The sequence below is a fragment of the Tenrec ecaudatus genome, chromosome 2 (assembly GCF_050624435.1).
Source record: "Tenrec ecaudatus isolate mTenEca1 chromosome 2, mTenEca1.hap1, whole genome shotgun sequence".
NCBI classification, from domain to species: Eukaryota; Metazoa; Chordata; class Mammalia; order Afrosoricida; family Tenrecidae; genus Tenrec; species Tenrec ecaudatus.
Window position 1 is genome coordinate 17608276 of NC_134531.1, and position 25805 is coordinate 17634080.

Sequence of the window (25805 nt, forward strand, 5' to 3'; positions counted from 1 at the left end):
TTCCTTTAAGACCACACGATTGGAATGTACATCTCTGGAGCTGGGGACTGACGGTTGGTGACCTGGCTGACAGTTGGTGACCTGCCTTGCTGTTTTGCTGCCTGTGCTGATATAGCCTAGCTCTCTCTTCAGAGGACTCCCTGGCAGCCCACAGGACTAAAATGACTGCTAGTGTCTCACAACTCTCTCAGGGGAGTGAGTTGCACTGAGCCATTTGTACTGCTTTATTATTTAACTGTTCAATTCTTGTATTATATGTTTATCAATCTGCATATAATTTAAAGGCTCCTTTCTTGTGTTACAGATCTATTGATCTTTAGAAATATATACATAAAACTACTAGCAATCTGGCTTTGTCTCTCTAGAGAACCCTGTCTAACACGGTTGGTTTTCCTTATTCGATGGCTAACTTGCAGATGCATATGAGGCAATGGAAAATGTCACGGCTTGGGTCAGATCCGCCTTAGTTTCCATAGTAACACCCTTGCTTTTCAGTATTCGAAAGTGGCCTTGTGCCGCAGTTTGCCTAATGGACTGCTCTTTTCATCTCTTGCCTGCACTTCCATGAGAATTCATCATGCACCCAAGGAAGACAAAATCCTCAGTAATTTCACCCCTTTCTCTGTTTATCAGGATCTTACCTATTGGTCAAGACGTGCGGATTTTGGTTTTCCTTGAACGGAGCTACAATCCATGCTGAAGGCTGCAATCCGTGATCTCCATCAGCAAGTATTTCAAGTGCTTTGCCTTTTCATCAAACAAGGTGGTATCATTTGCAAATTGCAGGTTGTTAAGAAGTCTACCTGCAACTGCGATGCCACGTTCTTCAGATGATTCAGCTGTTCTGGTGAGTTACTCACATAAAGATGGAACAAGTATGGTGAAAGGATACAAGAGCAAGGCCGTCAACATTGATTGACACAGGAGCCGCGTGAATGGGCTCTGGCCATAGGAGCAGTTGTGAAGATGACACGGGGCTAACCAGTGTTTTGTTCTGTTGTGTGTAGACAGCATCACTAGGTGCCAGTGCTAAGTCAATGGTATCTAACAAGAACAATAAGATCAGCCTTCATGACCAGGGTCTAAAGAACTTGATAGCAACGTTGCTGAAAAGGGTCATATTTGAGCTCTTCTTCACATCGGTGATAAATGGCTCCTATTACCTGGCACTTGGTTTTCCCTAAATTCCTTTACCAAATATGAATATGCTTTGAATTTAGCTATATTAAAATTTACACCAAGAACTACAGATTTTCCTATAATTTGTGAGACTTAGGGTTCAGAAGGTAGAGAATGATAACATCCTTCTGTTCCACAAATTAATGATATCTATTGGTAAATAAAGGAGTATTCAAAATAATGAAGGCCCCCAACCAGATGGATGGACACAGTGGCTGTAACAAGGCTCTCAAATATAAAGACAATTGTGAAGATAGCATAGAACTGCAGAGTGCTTCATCCAGCTGTGCATGAGGTTGCTGTGTGTCAGAGCAAAATCAACGGCACTGAGAAAGCACAACAGCATCTGTGATGCAAGATATTTCAGAAAACAATAAAGTATTTTCCAGAGAAAGGATCCTGATATCATTCTCAAGGAATTGCAGTATTCTCCTGTGTCACAATAAAATAAAATCACTGTTTCACTGAGTGATAAAATGATTCCAAAAGAAAGAAAAATATTTGTCAGAAAAAGAGTCCTCTTCTTTAGTCTCAAATTATATAAGCTAATTTCACAAATATTCATAATGAAAGGATATAAAAGACAGCTTTCAGCATTGAGATATTAAGAGTAGTTGAGTCATAGAGTGTGTGTTTTCATTTAATGCATGTTCATACCAGTAGAGGACATAGCCTTGATTTAAAATTTCAATATATACACTTTATTTTCACAATAGAAGTATTAGACATACCTATAAAGTGTGTTATCATTTCAAGGCCCCCCCGATATATCATTTCCTTCCAAATAAATATGATTGACTTCATTATATTATCACAAAACAGCATATGTTACCCAACACTGGTTCCTGGGTTCAGGGTTGTTGTACTATGTTTCGGAATAAACTTAAAGTCCCTGGGAACATTCTGCTTTTCATGGGTTCATTAGAGACCAAACTGTGATTTTGAGAGCACAGTTGATTGTTAGAAGCAGCTCAACTTGATTTCAGTGAATTTGCTATATCATTGTGATATAAATTCTCATTTTAAATATTGTAAAATTATCTTTTTATGATAAATCAAGTAAACTAGTTTTTCCACCTCTTCCATGGTTAAATGTGATTAAAATGTTACTTATGACTTAGAACATGCTCATTTTTTTTTCGTACTGTGTGAGCTATTTCCGTGCTATAAAACTCTCTCTGTGGATAAACAGCTGTAAGCTTCAATGGTTTTCCTCCTCTAGGGAACCCTGCCCAAGACCGCATCCTAGTCCTCACATCACTCAGTGTTGTCAAGGACTGCATCCTCCTTTTATTGTAGAAAGATAAGATGATATCCAGGATTCATGCAGCAGTTGGGGCGGGGGGGCGGGCGTGGTGGGGATGTTACTGCTTACTGCTGTTATTCGGTACTGTGATGGTTAGATTTTGCATGCAACGTGTCTGAGCCAAGGTTCTCAGTAATTCTCAAGGTTCTCAGTCGACATGAATTCCCTATGATGGGATCGAACATAACACGATCAGCTCTGGGAGAAGCCAGCTGCTGTGGTAGAATTGAGCCCCTTTGATCAGGTCGCAGTCAAGTGCAACTAGAGGAAGCAGACTCTGCGGGATCTTCTGAAGCAGACACTGCGGGAAAGCGTCACTTCTACTGGACCTGGATCCTGCATCTGATTCATGGGCTTCCTGGAACATCAGAGGACTACCCACCTCAGATTTAACTATGGATCCACTAGTCTGTTCCTTGGTTCTTCAGCCCCTGCCACTACATGAGTCTGAAGACCTCACTGTCTTGCCATCTGATCCATGGGCTTGAAGTAAACTGTACTTACCCACTTCTACAATTATGCGAGCCCTATCTTGATGTAAATCTATTTCTATATACATACAAGTCCCTAGAAAATCCAGCCTGGCACGGGTACCATCAAGTTGATTCTGACTAATAAGCTACTCTTTGTCCAACATGAAAGCCTGCACAGACATGTGACATGCTCACAAGTAGTGTTCTGTTGAGCTCATTGTTGTGAGCACTGTGATTTATTTATCTCTTTGAAGCTATTCCTCTTTCTCTCTACCATTTCCAGGGATTATCTTTTCCTTCCAGGAAAAGTCTAGCTGTACTTGTTTCGAGGCATTTTTGCTTGCTCTTCTGGCAGTATTTTCAATGTTTTTCACCAACAGCCTAATCCAAATGCATAAATTCTTCTGTGGTCTCCCTTATTCATTGTCAAGCTTTCACACGCACATACAATGATTGAAAATACCTCATGGTATTGGGTCAGGTTCACTTTAGTTCTCACACTCTGACATCTTTGTGCTTCATGTATTGAAATATTTACAGTAGCTCTTTCTCACGCAATGTATTGTGAAATCTTAACTGATCCTTTTACGTGCAATGATTATGTATCCAAGATTAATGAAATATTTGAAAACTTCAATCATTTCTCTATTTATCATGATGCTGTTTCTTGGTCTCGTTGTGAGGATGTTTTCGTTCCACTGAGTTTTCATCCTGTCTGAAGGCTACAGTTTTTACCTTCCTCATCAGCTGTCTCAAGTACACTCTCCTTTTGGAAAGCAAGGCTGTGTCATCTGTATATTGGAGGCTGATAGCAAGCCTTACTGGAATCCTAGTAACATGTTCTGCACGTAGTCCAGCTTCTCAGATTATTCACTCAGCATACCGAATGAACATGTGTGGTGAAAAGAGCCACCGTGATGCACTCCATTCCTGATTGCTACTGTACCATGTTCTCATGTTCTGTTCCAAGGCCTTTCTTTGGTCAATGGCTGGGTTCTATGTGAGCACAAGGAAGGGTTCTGACATTCTCATCTATCTCAATATTTTAATAGCCTGGTATCACACGCACCATTGAATACCTCTTCCATCCAAGAGCCATCTGAAATCACTAGTACTACCTCTCATTCCATATTCTCTTTTGAAAACAACTTGACTTTTTAACAGTTCTTCAGTAATGTCCGGCTGAAATTGTCGAGTGATCTTCCACATTTTTCTTGCGTGCTATTCTAATGGTATTCTTTGATAATTTACACGTTTGGTTGAGCCTTCTTTCTTTGGAATGAGCACAAATAAAAATCACTATTTGTCAGTTGGCCAGTACATATCTTCCAAGTTTATTGACATAGACTATCGAGTGCTTCTGAGCGACGTGTTTGTTAAACAGTTACATTGGGATTCTGTCAACCCCTGAACTCATTTTTTTTTTTTGCGAGTGCCTTTGATGCGGCTTGCAACTTTTCTTTCCATACCCCATTCTTGATTACATGAGCTCTCTTCAGATGATTGACTACAGACCAATTGTTTTCTTGGTGGAATGACTCTTTGTTCCATTCTTTTTTTAATACTTCCCGTGGCACTCGATATTTTGCCCATAGAATCTTTCAATATTGCAATTTGAGCACTCAACTCTTTTTGCTTATTTCACTTTGAGGTATGCTATGTATGATCTTCACTTTGGGTTTCTAATTCTACTTCTTTTCACAGAAAATTACACTGCTGGGTTTTGAATTCTTGGGCTGCCTTGTGAAGCAGTCTGCTCTTCTCTCTCCCCTAATCACGTCTATCCACTTTAGCTACTCTATGTTCAAGAGCCAGTTTCATAGTGTCTTTTAATATCTACATTGTTTTATTCCCATATTTTAATGAATTTTTGCTTTATTTATATACGGTTTTTATGTAAACAAAGGATTCATTTGGTCTTCAGTATTTAATGTCCAATATTCCATGAGACTATATCTAACTCCAGGTGGAATAAACCCAAGGTCATATTTAACTACCATAGACTTGTTTTAATTTTCTTATTTCTACCTGAATTGGCATATGATGAATTGATGACCTGTTACACAGTCAGACATTAGTCTTGTTTGGGCTGATGATAATGATCTTCTCCAACATATCTTACACAGATATGCTCAATTGGATCCCAAAGTTTTCTATCTGGTGATGTCCATATATATAATTGAGGTAGTTAATTTATTGTGCCAACCTGGCTGATAAACACATGTGGGGTTAATTGAAAGTTGGGGGGATAAATGGCTCGGTGAGCCTCACCTTTCTAGTTTTCAGGTCTCTTGTTTTGTGATGGTCAGACCAGGGTGGAGCCACCTTAGCAGTTTCCTGCCTCAGCTAGCAAGGCTGACATATGCAATATATCCCAAAGGAGAAGCCACTTGGACCTTCCCTGATGCAGCCCTGGGTGCTGGAGCAGCCGTGTGGAGACCCCTGCCAGTGCTGAGATGCTTACAGATTCACTGATTCGGCTTTCCTTCTGCAGTCAACATCATAGTTTGTGTTTTGTTCGATGGATGAGGACTTTGTGGCTTGGTGTTGGACATATGGGTTAATGAGTGAATGTTGGACTTGTGGGCTAGGGCAGCACTAGGTTGGGATGTTTTCTTGATGTGCACTTCCCCTTTATATAAAACTCTCTGTTATACATGAGTTTCTGTGTATTTGTTTCTCTAAAGTACACAGAGTAACAAAATAATAACTGAAAGAATATAATTGTCTTTCATATCACCCCCAATTCACATTTTATGGTCTGACATAGGAACTATATGTAGAAAAATACGTTTTAAAAATAGTGTTCACATTTGCTTTAAAATAAATAAAGTGTGTGCCGAAGGCTGGGGTTTGGTCCATAACTGTACATCGGGAGGTTACTATGTGTCGCAGTGACAGCAGTGTGTATCTCCTGTGATACACGGGCTAAAGAGACACTTGTAACACATAGAAGCAACAATGAAATACTCGAAAGGGTTTTTCTGTATGTTTTTGCAGCTGTGTGTTTTCTTCCATAATGAATAAAAACTAAACATATAAGCACTTTGTTTACTTGTATGCAAGTGTGTGTGTGTATATAACCCATCACTGTTTTAATAACCCCAAAATGTACACTTACTTGATGATTCAACCACAATTATTGTACCATATAGCAACAAAACTGACATTTTAAATGCTAAGTATTTTTTAAAACTCTTAAATTTTAAAGAATTTTTAAAAATTTAAATTGTTTTAATTTAAAATTTTAAAATTAAATTTAACTCTTAAATTTAAAGAATTTTTAAATCAGATGTGTTGCATTTTCTTGACCAGGAAGAGCAACCTGACACCTTCCATGGGCAATTTTTGTACCAGATCAAATATAGCAACTATAGCAAAGAGATAGGAGCAAACAACTATATCAAAGAAGATGAAAGCAATGTAGTATTAGAATAAGGAAATCATCTCTTGTTAAAAGTAATAAGCATATAATTTCAAGTGTTTTACCTTAAAAGTAGCAGAAATTGGCATGTGCATATACTTTTAAATAGCTTCATATCAGTTAGATACATCAATCACTACTCAGAATCTTGAGAAATTGACAGCATGCTTGTGACGGGTAAGATAATTCAATTACTGACTACATGCAGGTATGATTTAATCACAAATATGTCTCAGCAGATATCTGATGGAAATGAGAGAAAATTAATCATATGGTGTGTTAATCTAGAGCAGCCATAACCAAACACCCAAACTACTAGTTTGAAAAAGTAGAAATATACAAGGTGGGACCAAAAAATTCCCCAGAATCCCCTGCCACACAAAAGCTAAATATCCTTTTTTAAAAACAAACAAACAAAACAAGTCTGTCCCCTTCAAAGTACTCTCCATTATACTTAATATATTTATCTAATCTGCAATTCCATTCTTGGAAATACTTTTCTAACTCATCTATTTGGATGGCTGACAGCACCTCCCTCGTTCTTTCCTTTGCCTCTTCTGTGTCATCAAATCTTTGTCTTTTCTTGCCGCTCTTCGTTCACAGAAACATGGAGGTCAGTTGAGTACGGTAAGTGGGGCAAGAGTGGCATTCTGGTTTGTATGTATGTTTTGGGGGTTGCCAAAAATTGGCACACTGAGGTGGCTGTGTGAGCAGGTGTATGTGGTGGTGGCAAAACCATCCCTGTCTGCCACAAATCAGACCTTTTCTGTGGCACACTTTTGCACAATCTTTTCAGTATCTCTAAAAAGAAAGCTCTGTTAACAGTCTGACCTGGTGGGATGAACTCCAAATGCACTGTACCCCTCACATCGAGGTAAAGATGGTGTTCTTTCTCTGGCTTGATTGGTGTGTTTTTTTTCCAGGGTTGTCAGACTAAAACAATGTCTCTTCACCAGTAATGACCTTGGGGGAAAACGTCTGGGTTGCTTTGGAGCTGTTCTTTCAAAGCACAGCAAACTTCCAGTGGACATTCTTTTTCCTAGTCAATCAGAACCTGAGGCACAAATTTCATAACAACTTTTCTCATTCGCAAATATTTCATTAAAACTCATTGAACAGAGCTCCAAGATAGTCCGGATAACTTCCCCATTTCTTCAATGGTCTGACGTCAGTCTTTGAGCACAAGTGTACACCTTTGTTTTTTCTCCAAATTTGGGAAGTTGATGAATGTCCAGAACAGGATTTGTCATGAATCAACATTTCATCTTTTTTTGAAATGAGAAAAACACTCCTACACATGAATTCTTCCCATAGTACTGTTTGTAACTGTGTTCAACATCACAATTTCTGCAGCATGTTTTCCCCCAAGCAGGGAACAAAATTTCACAGCCACAGCTGTTCTAGTCAATGTGCCATCACAAAAACACTAATTTAAGGAAAACTGCCTTTATGAAAAAAATTAACTATGATCAGAAAGAACCTTCCCAAGCAATGCCACTGGGTGAACTAACTCACAGCTATTTGCTTGATGTTTGCCTAGTGGGAAAATGCATACTACGGAATCACTTCCCAACAGATCTTTTTTTCAGCTTTTGGGGGGTACCCCCTTATATTGTCATGAAGTTCTTCAGGTGAGTAGTTTGATTTCTTGGAATCTACTAAATCCAGTAGTGAAAAGTCAGCAATTCTATCCTGTCATCCTCTCTTCAGGAGAAATGAAGACATCTGCTCCCATAAAGCCATACAGCTTCAGAAACTCACAGGACACTTAATCTATTCTATTCTACTCTATTCTATAGAGTTGCTAGTTAGGAAATGAGTCATTGACAATGACATTGGTCTTATGGTTTGGATTATTTGCTGATTTCTGAATTTATTTCCTTGTCATTTCAAGAAACTTATACAGACCCACTTTATTCCTGAAGTTCCTCGGTATGTTGCTATTTCTAATGGCAATCTCCCCTCTAGATAGGACATGCCTTTCTCCTTTTCTTCTCTTTTTAAAAAGACGAATTCAGACTGGATTAGTTTCTATCATACCCCAAGATGACCACCAAAATCCAAAACTTAACCCACTGCCTTTGATTTGACTCTGACATATAGTAATGTGGAAATGAGCACAGGACAGTAGAATGTTCCATCCAAGAGAGACTAGGAAGAAATTCCTGGTGATCTACTTCCCAGAATCAGCCACTATAGCTCTATGGATCAGAGCATTCCTGTTTGCACCCACTCATGGAATTGTATAGAATTGGGAGCATTTCATTCCACTGTACTTGAGAACTCCATGAACTGATGTACATTCATAGCAATTAAAATATCAATATTTTGAATAGTATATATATGAATAGTAACTTCATATGCTTTGTGGTAACATAAGATTTATTAACAGTCAGATGAATCAATTTAGAATTATTTGAGAAAACCTATAAAGACAGGGAAAATAAAAGGAATAATTCAAGACGGGACCATCAATAAGACTATCTACAATCAAAGCATATACATGGGTCAAATATTCTAATTAAATATTTAATAATCCAATCAAAATAAGAAAACTTCATCATACCAACTGTGAGAAGTCAATCTATTTCATAAAAAATTCAGAAAGAAATGTTCTGCTTGGGCCTTCATAGTGTCTTAAAAAATATCTTTAGAGGTGACATTATTGATTGCACACAAGTTTTCCTTCATCAAGCACAATGTGCTTTAATCATCTACACTATACTAGGCACTGTGCTGGAGTTATTACAATAGAGAGCAAGATCAACAAAGGCCTTCATTTTTAGAAATTGCAATCAGTCCAGTAAGCAACACAGAGATATGATTATAAAGTAGTGTTGTACATAAGAAATATAACTGATCCCATAGATGAAGGGCTCATAGATCAGCCTTGAGGAATCCGAGGAAGTTTCTCAGAGCAAATGATAACTGAGCTGAAAACTAACGGGATCTTGAGGAAGAGGAGCCTGAGACATGTGGTTGTCCCATGGACTATCCAGGAGTCAGAGAGAAGCTGCCTAATAAGGGAGGTTGGAGCTAGATGGTTGCTAGCCTCCCTTTCAGTTCCAAGATATAATCATGCAAATAAAATTGCCCTTGGTAGAGGAGATAATAACCTAGGAATTAAAGCAGATTGTGCTGAAAAGTTTTGCTCCCTTCTCAAGGCACCTGTTCATTGTAAAGTGATCACTGCCACAGATGCCATTGAAGTACAAAACAACGGAGAGTTTGAGGACTATCAAAATCAGAGAACCCAAGGAAGAAAGAAAATACATATGCAATATTTTTGAGACTGAACATGGGGTGTAAGTTGTGACCAATCTCGTATTCAGGATCCATGTTATAGCCAAATAAATGTATCTCCCTTTTATTTTTAAGTGCTATCATAAACCAATATTGAAGAAAAACAAACACAGAGGTCATCTTTTCTTCTACTTTTCTAAGAATTGCTTATCTCGTTGTCACCAAATTTTTGTACCACAATGGAATATTAAATGGTAATGGAAATATCTAAAACCCCAAATAACACAGTTCTAGGAAAGGACCTTGCAAAGTTCATGTGAAAAAGTGGAAGACATACATTTCCACAGACTTAAAAAAATTCTATTGAAATATAATTTTCATATTAAATGATCCATAAGCCTTATCCTGGGTGTGGGACCTTTCAGTGGCACAAAGAATTCATGCTTGATTACTAAACTAACTTAAGATGTGTTGAGGAAGCAAGTCCTGATTCTTTGCTTCTGTAAATATTATAGTCACAAAAACACTCTAGAGCATTTCTAATATGTAAGTCCCCATTTCCATGAACTAGAATTTACTTGACAGCAAAGGGTAACAGTCTGCTTCTATTTGTTTACATCCCATGAGTTGTCAGCTTGATGTAGCCTTTCACCCAAGCACACTTAGTATTCTGATATTCTGATGTGGCTTTGTCTCTTCATGAAAGTACATCTGAGCCTCTAGTAAAACACTGAAAATCTGCGTGTATGACTTGTAGTACCTCTTTCTCTCACATCAACACTGAAAATCTGTGCAGTATATTCCATTGTCTCTATTACACACATGTACTTATATGCCAATTTACTCACTTTTCTAAGATTATATGGAACTATACGTTCTGGGATGACTATAAATATAATTTCTGTCTATTTTTCTATGTATATGTGTACATATGACTACTGACACATATAGACATATACATAGAATTTCAGAATATGAAGGTATGAAGGGTATGTTACATCTATAATACCACTTCATCTTTATAAATAGAAATGAATATCTTGTACTCTGTACAGTATAGGAACTGGGGCAATGTAGAAGCAAAATCTAGCTCATTGAGAATAAAGATCCTCTCTTGCTTTGGTGACGTTGTCAACAGACTTGTAATGAATTCTTTAGTGTTCCTCCAAAATATGTTGTAAATCCTAGGCTGTATACCCGTGCTTACAAATGCATTTGCAAATGGATTTTTCCCCATGTTTATGAGGAGCCCTGGTTGGGATGCTAAACTTCTAGGTTAGCATCTGGAAACTGCCAGTCTTTGTGAGGGAGAAAGATGAGGCTTTCTACTCTAGTAAAGCATTTCAGTCTTGTAAACCACCAGGGACAGGTATCTGTATAGGGTATCTGTATAGGGTTGCTATGAAATGGACTCCATCCACTAGGTGGCAATGAGTGAGGATTAGTGTAGTGTGTGGGGAGACTTCACCTCCACTGAGATGGGAAAAGAGCAGGTCAGGCTTTGAGAAGTAAGGAGAGATGGGAGAAGTTGATGCCAATTCACATGAAAATCACAAAAAAAATCAAGAAATAGAAGTTGAAAAGGCAAGGGCCTTCTCTAAAAGTCAACACTGAGAGAAAACCTTCTGCTAGAGACAGTATCCTGAATTCAGATTAATACCCAACTAAACCATCCTTATTCCTTCTGTATACTGAACACATATGCTGAGATGTTGGACTAGATAAAGAAGAACACTTCACCAGTGATATGCAGATGACACAATTTTGCCTGGTGAAAGTGAGGAGGTCTGGATGCATGTACTGATTAAAATTAAGGATTGGAACTTTCAATATGAATTACAACTCAAATGTTGTATGTTCTCTGTACTGAACACAAAAATCCTTCCAATTGGTAGCATTACAATATATAGAGTAAGAATATTGAAAGTATCTTGAATTTCCATAAAACCAAACAGATCTGTCTTGGAAGAAATACAGCAAGAATGCTCCTTGGAAACAAGGGTGGAGAGATTACATATCATTTTCTTTGCACATGTTATCAGCAGAGACCAAACTAAACTCACTGGCCTTGAGTTAACACTGACTCATAGTAACCTTATAGGACAGAGTAGATCTGTCCCTGTAACTTTCCTAGACTGTACAGGTTTACAAGAATAGAAAGGCTCATCTTTATTCTTAAGAGTGAGTGATGATTTCAAAATGCTGACCTTATAGTGAGCAGACCAACATGTAACCCATTATACCAGCAGGGCTCCATAGGAGAGACCAGTGCTTAGACAATTTGATCTTGCTTAGAAAAGTAAAAAGGCAGAGAAAAAAAGGAAGCTCCCAAGCAACATAAATTGACACAATGGGCTCTAACACGATGACAATTATGAGGACACACGATGAACCAGTGTTTTGTACATAACTCAAGAACTCCAAACTCATTGCCATCAAGTGGAATTTTGTCTCATAGTGTCCCTATAGGTCAGTGGGTTCTCAACTTTCCTAATCCCGTGACTCAATACAGTTCCTCATATTGTGGTGACCCCCCCAACCATAAAATTATTTTCATTCCTACTTCATCACCGTCATTTTTCTACTGTAATGAATCGGGTGACCCCTGTGAAAAGGTTGTTTGACCCCATAGAGGTCATGTCCCACAAGTTGAGAACCGCTGCTTTAAGGTGAGGTTGACCTCTACTTGTGGGTTGCAAAGATTATAACTCTTTTTGGGAATCGAAAGCCTCATATTTTTCCTATGGAACTGCTAGTGGTCTTTGAACTGCTGACCTTGTGGTTAGCAGCCCAACACACCATGGTCTCTGTAAGTTGAAATTGTTGTACCTAACTACCCTACTAAACTGTTAAAACCACCCATTTGTGGTATGTGTATTTTTCTTATAGCTGTTGCAGCAGCTGTAGGGACCTTATTTTACACTCCATAATCACTGAATTTCAGATAAACAGGCATTTCCCAGGTGGCCTTGGGTTCTGGCTAACTGGACCCTTTCCTGCCTCATTGGAAGCCAGGTGGAAGTGTAATCACAGACAATGTAAATGCCTCTTCCTGCTTTTCCTCATTATCAGGAAGATACAACCTATATTAGACTGGGTTCTCTAGAGAAACAAAACCAGGACACTTATAATTATATAGAGATAGATATATTAGATAAATAGATGATTAGATAGATAGATAGAGCATGGGGGAATATAGCAGCTAATCAGTCCACCCAGCAGTACATAGGGCTCAGTTCTAGTCACTTCTGTAAAACAGTTAATATACTGGAAGTCCTTCAACTCTCGAGAGCTAGGGGTCCAAGTTCAAGGAAGCAGACAGCTGAGTTTTCCCTAGTGCCAGCCAAGCAGTCCTGCCACAGGAAACAAACAGCAGGGTGGCTCACCAATGGTCAGCAGCTCGGGAGCTTAATGAAACAGGCCCAGATGGGATATCAAGCTCAAGCAATCAAGATGACAGGATCTGACAGCCTCAATCTCAAGCAACGAAAACCAGCAACATGGTGAAATATGTCTTGAAGGAACCTCAAGCTCTAACAATAGGATCCATGGGTTGGCTGTTCCACAGGTAGTATGCCTCACAAGTTGAGGCAGAAAACCAGCTAAAGCAGCAGCACACTGGCCTGATCACCAGAGAGCAAAAGAGAGGGACAGGGCTTGCTGAGCCATTTATCTTTTTGCTCTCCAATCAATCTGCAACCTTATTAATCCCACATGTTTCTACTGAACAGGTTAGCACAATACACCTACCTATCACACAAACCAACAATGAGTTTGGGGTATCTAACACCATCTGGTTAATATGTTTCAGGTTGGGCTAAAATTATAATAGGGGACACTCATATGTTCTTCCAATCTGAGTAGCTGGGGGCTGATGTAGCTCACTGCTATATCACCTATGCAGATTCCTGACATATCAAGTTGATTCTCACACATAGGGACTCTATAGGACAATATAGAACTGCCCCTCCAGGTTTCTAGGGTTTTAAATCTATACAATAGCACAGAGAATCAAGTTTCTTCCTCAAAGCAACTGGTTCGGTTAAAAGGCTAACTTTCTGGCTAGCAGCCCAAAGCATATCCCACTAAACCACTAGGAATTGTTCTTCTACCCTTTGTCTTTGTAACTCCTAGTAAATGTTTGGATGGGACCATTCAAATAGGGTGCATGAAACTCCAAAAGAAGGGCTTGGCCAGTTTTGCATTGCCCTGCTATAAAAGGATCCATTTCAGAGGAGGAACAAGGAATCTCACACCCAGAAAAAGAACCATGCTAATCAGGTTGAGTGTAGAGAAGCACTGGTGATAATGAAGCCATGGTAGCTACAGAGTCCACATGACAGACTGGGGGGGGGGGTGGTCTTCCTGTCCCACGTAAAAGGTAAAGCTGACTGTTTGGGGGCTGAGAGGTTGGCTTGTATAGTTACTGCACTTTGTATACGTGTTCATGTCAATGGAGCTCTGCCACACTGCCAGAGCAGGTCAGAGACGAAGAGATAGACTGGCTGGGAAGTTAAGGACTTCCTTGTGGGGAGGGGTGGGTGATGTCAGAGTAAAGTAAAGGGGGTTGGGCAGTGAAAGAATGCCTGGTTTCTGCCTCATAGGAGTTATCCTTCTAAAGCAGCGGTTCTCAACCTGTGGGCCATGACCCCTTTGGGGGTCAAATGACCCTTTCACAAGGGTTGCTTAAGACCATATTGAAACCACATATTTCTGAGTCTTAGGAAGTGAGACACCACTCCTGCATCCATCTCCAGGCAGATTCGCCCACAAGCAGATACACCCACATACAAGTACCTGGTGTGATGACATCATCACATCATCCCATCACATACAACCCATACAAATATAGGTGTATGTGACAGGGTTGGCACCATAATGTATTTATGTGGACCAGTCATGTGAATATAGAGAGCAGCTACTGTAAAGAAACCAGCCGCTGGGTTGAAAGCAGCTACTCTGTTAAAAAGCAGCTATTATGTTGAAAGCAGCAGTATATGAAGTAAAATGACACTTCATGAATTATAATTACTGGGTAAATGTAAAATCATCAACTATTGCAAAAATATAAAAATATACCTGTACCGTGGGAACTTAATCTGGATGCCAATTGGTCTTTTTATATTCAGCTATGGTTGAAGTGAATACTGCCCCCCTGTGATAGTAACAGGTATGTAAACAAAACAACACAGAGAATGATAAATCATATGAAAACTTTAATGAATTGTGTTGACTGAACTACACCATGTATCATCTTTTGTACTATTAAAGTTATCATTATATATTATTTTCATTAGCAAGCCATCCCATAGAAATGGATGTTGTAGAGAAGAATATTAAGAAAAGAAAATATAGTGAGGATTTTTAATAGTATGGTTTTACCTCAATAATTACAGCAGGAATTGAGTAACCTCAATGTGTTATTTGTTGTGAAGTTCTATCAGCTGAAACTATGAAGCTAAGCAAACTAAAATGCCATTTTGATAGCAAGCATCTGAGCTTTGTGGGACAGGATACCAACTATTTTAGACACAAAGCTGATGAACTCAAGAAAGCCAGAATTGACAATGGTGGCAAGTACCACAAACAAAATGTAGCAACTGTTAGGCTTCATATTTGGTGGCACTCCGAATTGCCAGAGCTATGAAAGCTCACACCATTGCTGAGGATGTACTGTTCAAGTTATGATCAGAGACAAATTTGTTATGAAATTGAGTGCAATTTTCTTATCAAATGACACTGTCTGTTGAAGAATAGATGACATGTCTTTTGATACTCTTGATCATGTAATCCAAGAAATTAAATCTGCTCCACTTCCAATATTTAGCATCCAGCTTGATGGATCTACAGATGTTGCAAACGTGAGGTACATTAATGATGGCAATTTTAAAGATGAGTTTCTTTCTTATAGACCTCTTGAAATGAAAACTACTATATGTGATGCATTTGACATGGTTGGTTCATTTCTCAAAGAGCATAAGATCTCCTGGGAAAAGGTTTGTGGTGTTTGCACAGATGGTGCTCCAGCTACGCTAGGATGTGTATCTGGATTTCAAAGTTTGGTACTGAATGAGTCATCAATAGTCATCGGAACTAACTGTATGTTTCATCTGCAAGCATTAGCAATGAAAATGCTGCCACAAGAGTCACAAGAAGTAATGGAAAGCATCATAAGTTCTGTCAATTTTGTAAAGGCAAGCACTTTTCAAAGTGCACTGTTTTCTCAACTGTACAACAAGTAGGATGCGCAGAATAATGCTGTTTTCCGCACACTGAAGTCAGTTGGTTGTCAGGAGGAAATGTTTTAAAACATGGTTTTGAGCTTCATAATGAACTCAAAACGTTTTTAATCAGAAAGCAAGACCACAGATTGAAGCACTTTTAAGTGATAAAGGTGACCTGCAGAAAATAGCTTACTTGGTTGACATCTTTACCTTCTTGAATGAGTTACATTGGTCACTGCAAGGACCAAATGCAACATGCCTTGATTTGTCTGAAAAGATCCAATCATTCCAAACTGAAACTTCAGTCTTGGCAAAAAAAAAAAGGATGAAAATAAAATTTCCTTGTTGCCTACCTTATCTGCTTTCTTTGAGGAACATGACATTGAACCAGACAAAAGGATTATGATAATAATTTCTGTGAAAGAACACTTGTACATGCTTGAAGATGAAATTTCATTGTACTTTCCAAATCTACCTGACACCCCATTTGCAATTTCCAGAAATTCATTCACAGTCAGAGTTGAAGATGTTCCTGAGACAGCACAAGAGGAGTTCATTGAACTTGTTAACAGAGAAGCAGAGAGAACTGATTTCTCTACAATGCCAGTTACAAAATTCTGGATCAAGTGTTTGCAGTCATATCCTGTTCTGGTCTGAGACCATGTTGTGCTTCTTTCTTCCATTTCCAAGAACGTATCTTTATAAAACAGAGTTTTCCAACTTTATGGTTATCAAGTCTAAATACAGAAGTAGACTGTGGAAGATGATCTTCGTTGTGCTTTTGCAAAGACTTCCCTGAGAATTTCTGATCTGGTGAGAATGGAGTTATCTCAACCTTCGCACTGACATTGGCTTTTTACGCATACTATCACAAAATGTAGCAATGCAGTTTCTTGTTATTATTTTAAGACTGTTACCCATGCTCCACCTGTGTCAGTGAGAAAGACAAACCTAAAAATACTTTGAAAGTATCATTATTTCTAAACTCCCAACTAGACAGGATTACAGAATTCTGTGACTCTTCCAAATGAAAACTGCTCCTACGGTTTTCAAGTAATTATGTATGTAACACTGCTTAATCCCCCACACAGGGTGAATAGTCTTCATTTCTCTTCATTCAGCAAAGGACAGTGATAGAAAAAGAAAAATCACAGACAGAGAGAGCTACATCTATAACAACCTGGGTTCCTAGGGAGAGAAAGAAGGACCCATAGCAGACCCTTTTCTTTTTAAATTACCCCTAGACTTTAACATTCCACTTCACAACTGTTGCCTCTTCTTGGGAATGTCTGTGGAATAGGGACTGCTATATGTCTTAAATTTTCATCTTTCCAAGTATAAGAATTTCTTGAGGTTTTTTCCATTATACTTCCCAAATTCCATATTCTCTTTCTCTCTCTCTCTGTTCACTTCAGACTGTGAATGAGATGTGGGTGGTAACAGATATCTTACACTTCTCTTCACATACTGCATACTTAATGGACCTTCCCCTAGAAATGATTCAGATCACAAGGCCCAGGCGATAAACCTGAAGGAATGATTGGGTAAGACTTTAGTAATCTCATGGAGGAGGGCTGCTAGACGTGCTGGTGTATCCAATCATATATGTGGGAAGTAGATATTCTTGATCCAAATGGCAGATTGCTGGAGATTTTATGGTTGGTTCACAGATCATTGTTCTATATCCATCCTTGTGTTGATTCCCTGTCTCACTGCTATCAAATCAATTCTAACTCATACTGATCTTACAAGTTCAGTGCATTTTCTACCGAGACTAGTTTGTAATGGCCCACACAAATTGCTTTGGCCAACAACACTCAAGTAGATATAACCTTCCCCACATGTGTGCAGAGGCATACAACACACTTGGGTGATTTGACTCTGCCTCCTCTATTCCTGCACTTGTCCTTAAGAATAGCATGTCCTAGAGGAGGGCAGCTCTTTTGGTCTTGCTCCAAGGAAAATAAGTCAATATAGGTGACCATGCTGCATAAAAATGCTATGGGTCATCTGCAGTCTCTAACAAAGGGTTTGGGTTATTTTAAAGTAACTTAAAAGTGATTAAAACAGACAAACCATGCATCTAATCATTCAAGTACAAACAAAACATGGTTTGTGTTATTAATGTAGAGAACAATTCTTTTTCAAACCTGAAAAAGGTAAGTAAGAGTGACCGAAGGGTTATGAAATTCATCTGTGAATTTTAGAGTATAGGCAGGAAAAACTTTAAAGAAAAGAGAGCTGTGTGTGTGTGTGTTGTTTTTTGGGTTTTGTTTTGTTTGTTTTTTTTTAAACTATAAGAGTATGCTTTAAAATGTTCTACCCTGTGGGTAAGTGATGGGGAATGAATAGCCTCCCTATGTGAGATTACCATAGATAATGCAAGGTTCTTGGTGAGAGCCCATTATCTGTGTACTCTTTATGGGTCCCTATTTATATCAGCCGCTGGGTTTAAAAATACAGGCACTGCATTTCAAAGAGCAGATTTCTGATCCTGCCACTGGAGAGTTTATTGCTCCTCTTAAAAATGTACCCTCCGACACTTTCATGTGAATACAGAGAGTATCATTTTTGATTGAATGAACACCTTTCATTTTCTGTATCTATTCCTAACCTGGCTTCAATTTAAACATTTAATCCATACAGCTGTCTTTCAATGCATAATCTCCAAAGCTAGCAGGATTCTTTCCCTCTGGGATGCACTGCCATCAATGATCTGAAAAGAACACAATCCACTGAAAAGAAGGGTCGAGTTGCATCTCTCCTGCAAAGGAACCCAACTGTCTTCAGAGTATTGTGCCTGCAGATTCATAGACATTTCTGGGAGAGTACTTTGAACATTTGTTGTTGTTGTTGATGTTAATTTGAACTCCTATTTTCTGTAAAAATCTGTAGAGAGTTAAGCCAAAGGGTAAAAAAATGTAAGCTAACTATTTTATCTCAAGAATATTTGCTCTTGAAATTTTCAAAAGGATAACTTTTGGGGGATGGATCACACATTACACTTGCTCTTTGTTGGATTTCAACTGTCTTCTGGCATTTGGAAGTTATTATAAGCTGAGTGAACCTCTCTACACTTTCAAGACTCTTTAGCTATCATTAAATCTTTTTTTTTCATATTTTTTTATTTTAACAATTTATTGGGGCTGATACAATTCTTTTCACAGTTCATACATATACATACATCAATTGTATAAAGCACATCCATACATTCCCTGCCCCAATCATTCTCAAGGCATTTGCTCTCCACTTAAGCCCCTTGCATCAGGTCCTCTTTTTTTTCCCCCTCCCTCCCCATTCCCCCCTCCCTCATATGCCCTTGGTAATTTATACATCGTTATTTTGTCATATTTTGCCCTATCCGGAGTCTCCCTTCCCCCCTTCTCTGCTGTCTCTCTACCAGGGAAGAGGTCACATGTGGATCCTTGTAATCAGTTCCCCCTTTCCAACCCACTCACCCTCCACTCTCCCAGCATCGTCCCTCACACCCTTGGTCCTGAAGGTATCCTCCACCCTGGATTCCCTGTACCTCCAACCCTCATATGCACCAGTGTACAGCCTCTGTCCTATCCAGCCCTGCAAGGTAGAATTCGGATCATGGTAGTTGGGGGGAGGAAGCATCCAGTATCTGGGGGAAAGCTGTGTTCTTCATCGATACTACCTCACACCCTAATTAACCCATCTCCTCTCCTAAACCCCTCTATGAGGGGATCTCCAGTGGCCGACACTTGGGCCTTGGGTCTCCACTCTGCACTTCCCCCTTCATTCAATATGGTATATATATATATATATATATACACACACACACACACACACACGTACATACACACACATATATATATACACACACATATATATATGTATTTTGCATGATGCCTTATACCTGGTCCCTTTGGCACCTCGTGATCACACTGGCTGGTGTGCTTCTTCCATGTGGGCTTATTTGCTTCTGAGCTAGATGGCCGCTTGTTCACCTTCAAGCCTTTAAGACTCCAGACACTATCTCTTTTGATAGCCGGGCACCATCAGCTTTCTTCACCACATTTGCTTATGCACCCATTTGTCTTCAGCGATCCTATCATGGAGGTGTGCAGTCAATTATATGATTTTTTGTTCTTTGATGCCTGGTAACTGATCCCTTTGGGACCACTCGATCACACAAGTTGGTGTGTTCTTCCATGTGGACTTTGTTGTTTCTGAGCTAGATGGCCGCTTGTTTATCTTTAAGCCTTTAAGACCCCAGTCACTATCTCTTTTGATAGCCGGGCACCATCAGCTTTCTTCACCACATTTACTTGTTCACCCACTTTGGTTCCAGCCGTTGTGTCGGGAGAGTGAGCATCATAGAGTTCCAATTTAATAAAAGAAGGTATTCATGCATTGAGAGAGTGTTTGAGTAGAGGCCCAAGGTCCTTCCGCCACCTTAATACTTGACCTATAAATATAGACACATAGATCTATTTCCCCATCCTCCTATATATATTTGCATGTACATGTCTTTGTCTAGACCTCCATGAATGCCCTTTGACTCCTAGCTCTTTCCTCCATCTCCCTTGACTTTCCTCCTGCCCTACTATCATGCTTCATCGCCACCTGGGCTAGAGTATACCTCTTACCCTTGATCATTTCCCACCAGGCCTGCCGCTCCCCCTTCTCTACCATTTGGGGTCCCATGTTTTTCCCTTGTCCCTGGGTTTGTTAACACCACTTCCTTACTCCCCCTACCCCCCCACACCAAGTCCCCCCGGAACTGTCGGTCCCGTTGTTTTCCCTCCAGATAGTTCATCCAGCCTGTCCTATTCAGACAGACCTGTGGAGTCACTAACATGCACGAAAACTAGACAGAGGAAAACAAAGCAACAGTATACAACCAGACAACAAAACACCAAAAGCAAACCACTGACAAAGAACAGAACAAAACAGTTCACAAGAGAAAAGCTTGTAGTTAGTTCAGGGATCGTTTGCTGGCCCTTAGGAGCATTTTCCAGTCCAGTCTGTTGGGGCACCGCGCCCTGGCCCCAAAGTCCACTTTCAGCATTCCCTGAGGACCTTGCCACTCCATTCCCTTGCTGTTCTGCTGCACTCCCCCAGTGATTTGCCTCGGTGTGGTGGGATCAGGTCAGGTGCAATTCCCACACTGTGTCTCCGGTGCTGTCCCCTGTATCGCCCTTAGTCCCTGAGGGGCATCATGTCTCATAGTAGGGCCAGCCATGTTGTTCTCTCTGTGGACTGGCATTAAATCTTATATGGTAGCAAGTTAACTATACATTTTACATTCTAAAAGATGAACAGTATCCAAGGCATTAAGGACTGTTGATAGGGTCACAAAACTGAGTGCATGGGGATGAAAGTCCGTGAAACAGGTTAATGGGTTAAATTGAGAAGGTGTGATATCATTGGTTTGGTTTTCTTGATTTCACAGACTCCTGAAAAGCTCTCAGGTGGAGTGAGAAACCTATAGTGCCAATAAATGCAATGCTCTAAGGATTCAAACTGAATGTGGTCTACAAGCACAGCTGGTGTCCTTGAAATTGAACTTTGATGAGATAATTGACAATATTAATTAGGCTGTAAACACAAATAATGACCTCATAAGAAATAAAAGTAAGTCACAGAGATTATCAAGCTTGATCTAGAGGCCTACTAAAATGGCTTTTGAAGAAACTTAAGAGAAGTGAGGGCTTAATTGTTGGTTATGATGTGGTGAACATTGTGATACATGGGTTTGTTGTGCCAACATGGCCAAGGAACACATGTGAGATTGGTTGAAGGGCATAGAGATAAACAGCAAGGCACGCCTAGCCTCTCTCTCTCTCTTTTACTCTTTGATCATCAGACCAGTGTGTGGCTGCCTTGCTTGTTCTGTGCCTCCATTTGCAAGCTACACTATCTGTGGGACACCTAACCTGTAGACTGTGTCGCTGTAACTTGAGGTTGCTTCAAGTCATGCTTCGCCAAGGTACTGCAAGGTACATCTCTTGAGCTGGAGACTGTACCCTGTCATCTGGCTGACTGTTGGTGACCTGCTTGCTATTTGCTGCCTGTGGTCGGATAGCCTGAATTGCTCAATGGAGGACTACCCTGCGGTCCTCAAGACTTGAAGGACTGCCAGGATAATAGCTGACTCATGGAAGTGAGTTGCAGTGAGCCATTTGTACTGCTTTATAGATTAATTAACTGTTTATTTCTTATGTTATCTACCTATATAACTACATATAAAATTATTAGTGTCCTTATATTGTTTCTCTAGAGAACCCTGTCTAACACAAGCAACATCAGTGGAGTGATAGGGACAAGGTCAGATTGCCATGGAACAAAAAATAAAAGAGGTGAGGAAGTAAAAATTTACAATAGGATGTGATGTAATAAATGTTTCTATGAAATATTAAAACAAGAAAAGTATGAAAACTTTTTGATAGCCAATTGCATTTCCTTGAGTTTTATTACTTTCATAAGTTATTCTAACAAAACAAAAGTCTTCTCAGTAACTACCATGTTACATATTAAAAGGAAAAGGAAAATTTAAGTAATATTCAAAATCTTATACTTGTATACCTTTCAGACTAATCATTAGTATTTATTTATAGTGTTTATGTTTTAATATTCATAGAGCTATCTAAGAAAAATATCCCTAAAATTATAAACTTTCAAATATTTTAGAATAAGGAGGTGTTTTTTTATTGTATTTTCAATAAATGACATACAATAATTTTATTGTTGCTGTGCACCTTAAGGTAGCAAAGTAAGATTTTCTATTCCCATAGCAGTTACAGTCTTGAAAACTCAAAAGAGGTACTGCTACCCTGTCTCATAGGGTCATTGAGTTAACATTGACTTGATGGCAGTGAGTTTTGTTTGGTTGGTGTCCCCTGCAGTCAATTTCAATTCATAATCACCCTATGGAACCAAGGAGAACGACCCTATCTGGTTCCAAAGGATTTAATCTTTCCAGCCAAAGCCCTAGTGGTGCAGAAGTTAAGCATTCAACTGCCAAGAAGAAGGTTGGGGGTTTGAACCCACCAGTTGCTGTATGGGAAAAAGATGTGGTAGTCTGCTTCCTTAAGAAGGATAGCCTTGCTGCACACCTCCATGATAAGATAACTGAAAACAAATGGGTGCATAAGCAAATGTGGTGAAGAAAGCTGATGGTGCCCGGCTATCAAAAGAGATAGTGTCTGGGGTCTTAAAGGCTTGAAGGTGAACAAGCGGCCATCTAGTTCAGAAGCAAATAAGCCCACATGGAAGAAGCACACCAGCCAGTGTGATCACGAGGTGCCAAAGGGACCAGGTATAAGGCATCATGCAAAATACATATATATGTGTGTGTATATATATGTGTGTGTGTATGTATGTGTGTGTGTGTGTATATGTGTGTGTGTATATATATATATATATATATATATATATATATATATATATATATATATATATATACCATATTGAATGAAGGGGGAAGTGCAGAGTGGAGACCCAAGGCCCAAGTGTCGGCCACTGGAGATCCCCTCATAGAGGGGTTTAGGAGAGGACATGGGTTAATTAGGGTGTGAGGTAGTATCGATGAAGAACACAGCTTTCCCCCAGATACTGGATGCTTCCTCCCCCCAACTACCATGATCTGAATTCTACCTTGCAGGGCTGGATAGGGAAGAGGTCGTACACTGGTACATATGGGGGCTGGAGGCACAGGGAATCCAGGGTGGAGGATACCTTCAGGACCAAGGGTGTGAGGGACAATGCTGGGAGAGTGGAGGGTGAGTGAGTTGGAAAAGGGGATCCACATGTGACCTCCTTCCTGGGAGATGGACGGCAGAGAAGGTGGGGGGCAGGGAGACTCCGGATAGGGCAAGATATGAGAAAATAACAATGTATAAATTACCAAGGGCAAATGAGGGAGGGGGGAGCGGGGAGGGAGGGGGAAAAAAAGAGGACCTGATGCAAAGGGTTTAAGTGGAGAGCAAATGCTTTGAGAATTGATTGGGGCAGGGAATGTGCAGATGTGCTTTATACAATTGATGTATGTATAGGTATGGATTGTGATAAGGGTTGTATGAGCCCCTAATAAAATGTAAAAAAAGAAAAAAGAAAGCAAATGTTTTGAGAATGATGATGGCAACAAATGTACAAACATGCTTGACACAATGGATGTATGTATGGATTGTGATAAAAGTTGTAAGAGTCCTCAATAAAATGATTTTTTAAAAAGAAATGACATGGATAAAACACACACACACACACAAAGAAGGATAGCCTTGGAAATCTGAGGAGGCTGGTATCATCCATCCTATTGAATGCAATGAGTAGGACCACCAGGACTCTGAACTTTCAATATTGGAAATTTCATTTAGAAGAATCAATCATGTCTTTTGTGACAGGGATTTTTTACATAGCATATTTTGGTGTGTGTGTGTGTCTGTGTGTGTGTGTCTGTGTGTATTGAGAGAGAGAGACCAGTATTATTATGGTCTGTGCTTAGATCACAGTTGCTTATTCATCTATTAGTCGGTATACGTGTTTCCATTCCTTGGTTCTGATGATTAATACTGACATGTACATCCGTGTACAAATCTTTACATGAACTTTTGATTCCATTTCTCTTGAGCAGATAAATAAGAGTGGAATTATTGGATCACGATTTCAAGGTGCCATAAATGATTTGCACTGTGAACACATGATTTAGCTACAAATGATATGACACAAAGGATTTGCACTACTAAAAATGATTTGGCTGTTCGCACAAATGTTCACAGTTTGAGGGCACCCAGCAGTGCTACACAAAAGGCCTGACAATCTACTTCTACAACATTAAAACCCAGCACGAAATGCAATGCCAACAAACTGATTTCAATTCAGGGTGAAACTATGTGTTATATGGTAGAACAGCTGCATAGGATTTTCTTCCAGCCTCTGCTGTTTGTTTGAAATTCCAACCTTTAGATTAGCAAGTAAATGCAAACTCCCTGTGCTATTCAGGGATATTCCCTGGGATTGCAATCACTGACAACTTTAGAAAACACTGTTCTACCCCAACATAGATGGGGTTGCTATGATCAAGTTTAACTTGATGGCAACTGGTTTGGTTTTGAGATAACATCCTATTTTGAGCGTGTTTGTGTATGTGTGAAGAATCTTTTTAGAGTGAACATTTTTCAGCCCTTCAAAGTGATCAAGGTCTACTTTTGAAATTAAAAGAAATAAAGAGAACATAGCTCAGCTTGGGAATGCTGAGTTGGAAACATAGGAGAATGGTTTCTGCCAAAGTCGCATTTTTGTCAGAATAGAAGTCATACTTCCTGCAGGTTCTCTGAAATCCTCAATGACAAAGTGATCATGAAAAGGTGGTAATTATGTAATTTTTTGGCTGAGTGGTCCTGAGTCTATTGGCACCCAACAGTGAGGAAAATTATTTATAAACAGTCACATCATATACGAGACCAACGTTGGGTATTGCCTCAAACTTTTAAAGCATTGCAAAAATGTTAGTGAGCAAAGATTTCACTTTCTTGATCAATTCTTGCCAGATGCAATTTAAAAAGTAGCCAGGTGCAATTTAAAATGAAGGAAGTGTCGTGTCTTGTGTACTATTGCTTTTGTAGGTTATTCTCGCTACCTTAAAGAGATTTCCGAGGCAATACAGAAACCAAAATGGCCTGAAGATTATTCTCCTCATTCCTAAACTTAAAGGCTTTTTAAAGTCAATCTAAAAACCTATGAACTGTTTTACTTTGTAAAGCATATTGTTGTTAGAGGCCTTTAGCTGCTTTTCAAAAGAGCTCGTGTTTCTCTCTGAGTGAGAAAAAGAGAAGGCATTGTGATGAAAGCTAGTTTGAGTCATGGTGACGTGGGTGTGATAGAGCGGCACTGTTCCATCAAGTGGCTATTGGTCCATGATTCATCACCAACCCTGCCTTTCCAGGTGCTTCTGAGTGACACTCAAACTTTCAACTGTCAGCAATCAG